General features: G+C 42.3%; 1 long non-coding RNA gene across 1 annotated transcript; it reads right to left on the bottom strand.

Annotated features, from left to right (window-relative positions):
• Positions 1–207: 207 nt before the first annotated feature.
• On the bottom strand, positions 208–3565 carry LOC115830664. The gene is made up of 3 exons (XR_004026214.1): positions 3378–3565; positions 993–1209; positions 208–250 (listed from the first exon to the last, which is right to left on the bottom strand). It is a non-coding gene; the product is annotated as an uncharacterized LOC115830664 (long non-coding RNA).
• Between the last annotated feature and the right edge of the window lie 5217 nt (positions 3566–8782).

Here is an 8782-nt window from a genome sequence, read left to right as displayed (position 1 = left end):
AGGGAAACAAGGGCTGCGAGGAGCCCCAAACCTCAAGAGAAGCTCTGCCAGAGGATGCACTGACTAGGAGGCAGCACTCAGGAAAGGTCCCGCCCGAGATGCTGGGATGTTGTTCAGGGTGCCATGGAAACCTCACAGGGTGGCCAGGCCCGAAAGAACTCAGAGCAGGCAGAAAACAGGCACTGACCTGGGATCAGGCAGCCAAATGTTTGTTCTCGGGAACCCAGGCTTGACAGAGTTGCTGAGGGAACTGAATAAGAGAACGTATGTGAGATTGTTCTGCAAGCTATAAAGCATTGTTACTACTAAACAAAAATTAGACATCAGACCCATGAGGTGTAACATTCCCTGCCTCTCCTTTCTATTCCCTTTGAACTCCATTTTCTAGGAAAGATTAAGGAGGAGGAAACACTCAGAATGTCTTGACTGTGAAATTGAACTCAGCTGAATCTGCTGCAGGTAGACAGTCTCTTCACTAATGGGAAGCTTTAAAGAGCTTTACAATGAGACCTGCAAACCAGTACCCAAGAGACCTGCAAGCCAAATGCAGGAACCCCAACGTGTTAATTTTGCACACACTATGGAGCATGTCTACCTTTTGTCATCTTACCTGAATCAACCAACAAATATTTATTCAGCACCTGCAGTGTACCAGGACCATGTTAGATGTGTCATTTCCAGAAGCTATTCAGAATCTTTTTGTCTCTTAAAACCATAATGTGTCAGCCATCTACCTCTAGCACTATACTTAATATTCGCAACACTCCTCTGACCCAGACAACGGGTGAGAGAGAGACGGTTTGTCTGGGAATTCACTTCCATTTCAAATGTCACTGTTTTCCAGCTTTTGCTATATCACTCTTGGCTTTCTATAGAATCTGTTCTCTTTACTTTTTCCCTTCTGTTTCTCCTACAACTTCACATACAAGCACAGCTAAAATGCTGACAATAATTGCAAGACACTTCACCCCAGGGGATCCTGGTTTCTTCACCTGAACAATGAAGAATGTTTAAGAGAAGCTCCGAGGACCCTTCCACCTCTGTCCTTCTGAGATCCTGAGGTTCTAAGTAGCCAGATCTTCATTTTTAAATAAGGAAAGGAAGCTCAAGGCAGGGAGAAGCGCCCAGGACATGGACAAAGTGAAGATCAGAGAGACTCAAACTGTTGATGTGCCACAATGCTCTGCTCCACACCCAGCATGGAATAGCCTGAATTAATAATTAATAATCATTAATAATAGTTGTTTTATTATATAATGTTTAATTGTTTAATTATAATTTTATAATTATATACTTGAATATCTTTATAATTAATAAATTAATAATTAATCACAAGAGATGCTATGAACAGATGCTTATCTGTGTCCAGAACAAGAAGAAAACTATTAGATTGGGATGAGGTGAAAACTATGACATTTTAAACAGATCAAGTTTCCTTAAGCAATTATTTTGTTACTAGGTGTTTACCAAAAAGGTTAAATCTAGCCTGATATTGAGAATAGGAGCCCTGGGATGGCAGCGAGCCAAGGAAGACCAGACAAGAAGAGGGATGGATTTTATCCTTCCTTAGACTGGACTTCAGCCAGTCAGCATTCATGGCTGGCCCCTGGAAGCCCCTTCAAAAGGTGGCTATGGTAGCCCAAAACACAACCTATCTCCAACGCTTGTGAACAGGACAGAAAAAGTTAAAAATTAGTCATGGGCTTCTTTACCCTTACAAATTCTTGGAGTGCCACTCTAAGAAATGGACAAAGATACAAATGGAGAAGGGAGAGAATGCTGAGAAAGACTAAGGTGATTTTCATTAAGAGGGCCAGGTACTCCCAGACCAAAGAAAATCACAGCTCCCTGAAGGAGGTAGCAGAAGACAAGCCAGCCAGCAGAAGCTAGAGTTTGAGGGAAAAGGGCTAAGGGAGAGTGAAGATAGAAAGTATGGCCTAGAGGGCCGGGCGCGGTGGCTCACGCTTGTAATCCCAGCACTGTGGGAGGCCGAGGCGGGCGGATCACGAGGTCAGGAGATCGAGACCACGGTGAAACCCCATCTCTACTAAAAAAATACAAAAAAAAATTAGCCGGGCGTGGTGGCGGGCGCCTGCGGTCCCAGCTACTCGGAGAGGCTGAGGCAGGAGAATGGCGTGAACCCCGGGGGACGGAGCCTGCAGTGAGCCAAGATCGCGCCACTGCACTCCAGCCTGGGTGAAAGAGCGAGACTCCTTCTCAAAAAGAAAAAAAAAAACAAAAAGAAAGTATGGCCTAGAGGAGGAGACAGCTGCTAGACTTGGTGCAATTTGGGGAAGAGGTGGCATGTAAGGTGGGTTGTTAGTTTGCTCTATATGATGCAATGTAATGCCCCTCTTCTGTGCCTTGTCCATGGACTTCCATAAAGACTTAAATCATTTTATAAGGTTTTATTGAAGTTGGAAGTGTACTTCTTTTGAATGTTACCCTTTGTTAAGACTGATGCAAAGTCTTACCCTGGTTGAATTCTGGTGAGTTCTGGAAGAGCACTGTGTGCCTGAGATAACCTCAGACCTGCTATCTGCTGCATTTATAAAGAGTATGTATCAGGGAAAAGGCTTTGGGTTTGAAGGCAAAAGATACTGGCTTCAATCATAATTTCTTGGAGGAGTTGTTTAGCCTCTCAGCTTCCTAATTTTGAAAAGAAGATGATAATTTCTAAACTGATAAGGTATGTACATATATATATACACATATATACATATATACACTTTTATATATATATACACACACACACATATATATATATGGTGGTCCTCAACCAGGAGGCCACTGAATCACCATGAAAGGCTTTTAAAAGCCCATGTGCCTGTAACAAGGAATGAAGTACTGCATACATGCTACAGCATGGATGAATCTCAAAAACCCCATGCTAAGTGAAAGAAGTCAGGCAGAAAAGTCCACATATTAAATGATTCCATTTATATGAAAGGTCCAGAAAAGGTAAATCTACAGATACAGATCATAGATTAATAGTTTTCTAGAGCTAGGGGTGGAAATGGGGAATGATGGCAAACAGTAAGTTTTCTTTTTGGGATGATGGAAATTATTTAAAATAAGATTGTGGTGATGATGGTTGTACAACTAATACAAATAATCATTTAATTGTTCACTTAAAATGGGTGAATTTTATGGTAATAAATTATGCCTCAATAAAGCCTTAAATAAATATACGTGCCCTCATTTCCCCCAATTTGATAGTCCTGGTGGGAAAAGCGGGGGATGTGTATTCTGAAAGAATTTCCTTCAGTTCTTATATATGCCATCTCTGCCCCCACTGAAGAATCATTGATACAAGCCCTTGTTCCTCAAAGAGTGGTCCATGGGCCAGGAGCATTAGCTATCTCCCGGGAACTTACTGGAAATCCAGACTCCAAGGCCCCAGTGCAGAACTGTGATTTGTGGCTTGAAGTTGGTGAGCACATTCAAGTTTTGGAAGCACTGCTCTAGAACCTTCTGCAAACAGCAACAGACCAGCTTTCCCAAGGTCTTTGCTCTTGTCATGCCCTTATCCTTTAAGAATCCAACATTTGACAGGAGTCCTTTCTCTGAGAACATGCTTGCCTTCCTGCAACCAGATAATAGGGGGTGAAAAAAAGCTTTTCAAATTAAGGTCATTAGTTATTTGTTATAAACAACACTAATCAGTGTTGACTGTGTGCCTCAAAGCCTTGCCCAAATGTTTATGTGTGGCTGAAACCAAGAGCGAAATACCAGACATCTAAGGAGTGCAGCCCTCACCCCGCTTTCTAGATGGACATTGAAGAATCCAAATCCAAGATCCCATTTACTGCAGCTGAGAGGCCTCCCTGCAATATGTCCTGTTGGTAAGCTGCCCTCACTACTATTTCTTTCAGTAATCACACAGTGCAAATATCAGATGGTTGGCATTATGCACTGGAAAATAACCTAGACATGAGCAACACTGCCATATTCTGATGCTTCAAAGTGAATAATACAGCAGATGACTTATTTCTAATTGGTCTAATTCTGGCCTGGTGGACAAGCAGAAATTGTGTTTTAGAAATTGCTCTGGGAACTGTTAATTGCCAAAGCTAATGACTGTCCCATCCCCAAAAGATACTGGCACTGAACAGTAACCTGAAATATCTACATAACAGAGACTTTTCTTTGCAATTTTTACTCTAAAACTGTAAACAGTGACTAAGCTGTTTGTATTGGAAGTGTTATTCACTGTACCATTGAAATTACCCCGTCCAGAAGGAAAGGTCAGAGCCCTGTGGATCCCTCTAATTGGCCCAGAGATCGAGTTCATGTTACCACTGTCAGGATCAGGTACCCCTGGAGCAGTCCCCTCAACCAGACATAAAGGTGCGGGGCAGGGCACATCAGCACCAACTGGCAATCAATGGCAGCATTTGGCAGGTCATGAGTCTCCTCTGAGAAACGCAGACAAGAAATGAAGTGTTTAACATTTTGTATTTTGAGGAGAGATCATAAATTAAATGTCAATATGATGGAGGAAGAAAAGGAGCCTTCCTGGGGCAAGTAGGTGCTGATAATAATTGGAGACCTGGAGAGAAAACAAATTGCATTTGGCAGCATGAAAATAAATGATTGTATGTGTCAGGGTTAAAGAAAAATCTCTTCTGTTTGAAGTGGGGAGTTGCTTTGGAACCTAAAGGGGGTTATTGCCCAGATAGGAGAGAGGGGAGAGGAACGTTATGAACTTACGGAGAATGAATGTAGTATGCTTGATCCTAGTTGAAGTATACTTTACGTTAGAAATAATGAGAGAGGCCAGGCGCGGTGGCTCATGCCTGTAATCCCAGCATTTTGGGAGGCCGAGGCAGGTGGATTGCCTGAGCTCAGAAGTTTGAGACCAGCCTGACCAAAATGGCAAAACCCCATCTCTACCAAAAATACAAAAATTAGGCAGATGTGGTTGCAGGCACCTGTAGGCCCAGCTACTGAGGAGGCTGAGGCAAAAGAATTGCTTGAACCCAGGAGGCAGAGGTTTCAGTGAGCCAAGATTGCGCCACTGCACTCCAGCCTGGGCAACAGAGTGAGATCCTGTCTCAAACAAAAAGAAAAGAAATAATGAGAGTCTCTGAGCAAAGTGGGACCAGACTGAGCAGTTTGGTTTTTTTTTTTTTATCTTCTGAGTGTAATGACATGAAAAGTTTTATCTTGCAGTTCAACTTCACTCAGCTGCCTTGAGTTGGCTGCCTGGAACACTGTGTCAAAGATTCTAAGGCTGTGTTTGCGCTTTTCAGAAAAGATTAGCAATATCTGCCCTGGGAGCTGGATGGCATCTGCATGCTTCACGTCTTCTGACTTAGGGTTATCGTAGAGAAGAGCCACTAGAAGTTCAAAAGCAAACTAACTCTATTAAACAGAGAAATAGTGTTGAAACCTATGTGCCTACTACAAGAGAAACAATTTCCTCCTAAATTTTTAAATTTCCAAACTTGTGCTAAAAAACAGATGCAATAAGAATTGCATCTTGAATTTAACTTGATTATTGATTCATTCAAGTATTTCTGTGTGCCTACCAGAAGGGTAGCACCAGGGATAAATGATAGGCATGACAAATTGCTTCTGAGCTCCAAGAATTCGCAGTCTAGTACAGGAGACAGGCAAGTAAATGGACCACAAGAGCTGCAGAGCTCTTGAGCATACAGTTGAGGATACTGGGGTAGGTGAAAAATGGCCCCCCAAGATATCCACATCCCAATCCTTAGAATCTGTGAATGTTCCCGTATATGGCAAAAAAGGGTCTTTATGGGTGTGATTAAGTTAAGGATCTTGAGATGGGAGATTATCCTGGATTATCAGGGTAGGCCCTCAATACGATCACATATGTTCTTATAAAAGGGAGGCAAGGGTTTGACACAGACAGAAGATGATAAGGCAATGTGACCACTGGGGCAGAAAATGGAATGATGCAACCACAAACCGTTAACCATGGAATTCTGGCAACCACCAGAAACTGGAAGCTGGAAGAGGCAAGGAACAAATTCCCCGTTAGAGTCTTTGGAGGAAGCACGGTCTTGCCAATATGTGATTTCAGTCCAGTGATACTGAGTTCAGATTTGCAGCCTTAGCAGTATTACAGAATACATTTGTGTTACTTGAATCCATAAAATTTGTGATAATTTGTTACAACAACCATCAGAAACTAATACAGATGCTCTTGAGAGCTCATGGGAAAATGGCTCATAATCAGGGTTCCTGGGTCAAGTTTGGGAAATGATTCGGGCTGATTTAGACAAAAAGACTCTCTGGAAGGCTATGGGGACAGGGACTTCAATATGTGGCTCATAGGATCTAGAAAGGCTGGAAGAGCAAGCTCAGAAGGTGAGAGTGTTACAGAGGAAGGTTTCCGAGACACACGGCACCAAAATATGTTAATGGCAGTAGTTACCTGTATAGGTCCACAGCAACCTCAATTCTTGCCTTCTCAGAAGAAAGAATTTGTGGGGCATAAAGCAGGAGAGACCAAGGCAAGTTTTAGAGCAGGAGTTAGTTTATTAAAACTAAGTTAGCTTATTAGAGCAGTAATGAAAGGAAGGAAAGCACACTTGGAAGAGGGCCAAGCGGGTAATTTGAGAGACCAAGTGCACGGCTTTACCGCTTGACTTGGGCTTTTACATGTTGACATACTTCCGGGGTCTTCCATTACTTCTCCCCACTCCTGAGATCTTATTGGGAAGCCACTGATCACCAGTTTCAGGTGTGTTTTACCTATTAGGAGAGTACCTTTCCCTGGTGCCGGCTGTGACCAATTATTACTTTAGAGGGACAGCTAACAACCACCTGACTATCACTGATGGTTGCCCAACACTCCTTGTGTATGTTGGGGGAGCCCTCTCCTGCCCTGCTCATACCTGACTAGCTACGTACTACAGCAGGAGGACCCCAGAAGGCTCCAAACACCAAGTGGAAAGAACAATTCTTCCATGAGGCAGCTACCCCTGCCCCTGGAAACAGGAAATGAATTCTGGCCATCTCTTTTATCTTTGTGTCACTCACGTGTGATCCAAAATTCCAAAAAGTAGGGTCAGATTGGGTGAGTCCTAGATTGTTAGGGGTTGGGAGAGAAAGAATGTCCCCCTCTACAGCTTCCTCAGTGGTACAAGGAGTAAAGGATCCCACAAGTACTACTATGAGACAATTCCTCCCCAAACTTGGAAGGGTTTTAGATGTTAACAACAAGAAACAACAATAATATAACCAGAAATAATAAATATCCATACGAGAAAACACCTAATCCTTTTGGGGTGGCTTTTGGAAAAAATTGATATGTAAGCTGGAACCTTAAAAAAAAACAGTAGAAGTCAGCTGTGGGTGTTTTAGGGTTGAATTATTTCACATGCCTGCACACAAATAAAGCCCTAATGTGTTAATATCTCAGCTGACTGACCTGCTCATCAGCCCTGGCTCCTATTTTCATGTCTTATTGTTTTACTCCTGACCATAAAGTGTGAAATCATCTGAAAAGATTTGACAAGGAAAAATAAGATGATGGGGTTGAACCAAAAGACACCACATATGGGCCCTTCCGGACCTCACTGTTCCTATGTCCTCAGGGCTTCAACTTGGAATCCCCCATAATCAAGGGCACTGAGAGCAAAAGTGCTATTGTAATTAATGAAATGTGTATTACATTGCTTAGCAACCCCGCTCTGTTTGTGTGACTAACTCCTTGCCCGAACACATATAACTTTGGCTCTCTGGAGAATATAACTGAGTCACAACTCTACTTTTATGAGATCAGGGAAGAATAAAAACTTTATTTACCTACGTGGTTGCCTGCGGTTCCTAAAATGAAGCAAAGCTCTAAGACGTTCAGGTGAGATGACCCAGAAGACTAAAGGAGGATAATGAGGATTAATGGGAACAGCAAGTTTCAAGAACAGGCTGAAAATAAATTCTATTATCATTATTCTTCCAACGAAGTGGAGAGATCCAGTCGGAGGGGTCTTTGTCAGCCTGGGCACCAGTATAAAGTCTGAGATGGTCAGTAAAGTCAGTAGGATTAATGTTAAACACAGTCAATCCCTTGCCGTTGTTCTTAAATTGAGCCTTTATGTCTAGAAGTTTCCTGGGAAGAATGTAATGCTTATGCTGTATGGATGAGATTAAAAGCAAATTTACTAAACATTTAGCTAAAGCATACCCAACTATTTACAGATAGCGTATGTTATTATGGATATAAATGAGTCTATAAGCAAGTGATTCCCATTTAGGCCACTGGAATCCACCATCGCTTCATAACTTCCCCTGACAGGCTGCTCCTCAGAGTCGTGGTCTGTCTCTTCCTTGCCCTAACATTTCCTTGTCCCACCTCCAGGGGAAGCACAATCAAGGAAAGGGGTCAAAAAACCTGTCACTTGGCAGTTGTGTGCCATTAGCAACTCTCAGGGTCCCAGATTCCTGATTTGTAATTTGCACAAAATAATGGTACTTCAGAGGGTTGTTCTTGAAATTTATTAGATATTATGAGATACTATCACCGCCTGGCACGTAAGAAACAGTCAATAGTAACTACTTTGCATTGGGTTGGAATCCTAGCTAGACCACTTATCAGCTGTTGACTTTGTACTAACTACTTTACGTATCTGAGCTTCCATTTCCTTCTATGTACAACAGTAATAACAATGCCTATCTTATGAGAAATTCTTGAGGGTATTAAATGAGATAATATATAGAAATTAATGTGACACAATGAGTATTCAATTAGTAGTCATTAACTGGTGGGAACAACTTTACTGTTTCTACCCATTGTCTCTCTTAGGTG

The sequence above is a fragment of the Nomascus leucogenys genome, chromosome 16 (genome assembly GCF_006542625.1).
Source record: "Nomascus leucogenys isolate Asia chromosome 16, Asia_NLE_v1, whole genome shotgun sequence".
Lineage (NCBI taxonomy): Eukaryota > Metazoa > Chordata > Mammalia > Primates > Hylobatidae > Nomascus > Nomascus leucogenys.
The sequence above is the reverse complement of the archived record's forward strand: the minus strand, read 5'-3'. Positions and strand labels throughout refer to the sequence as shown.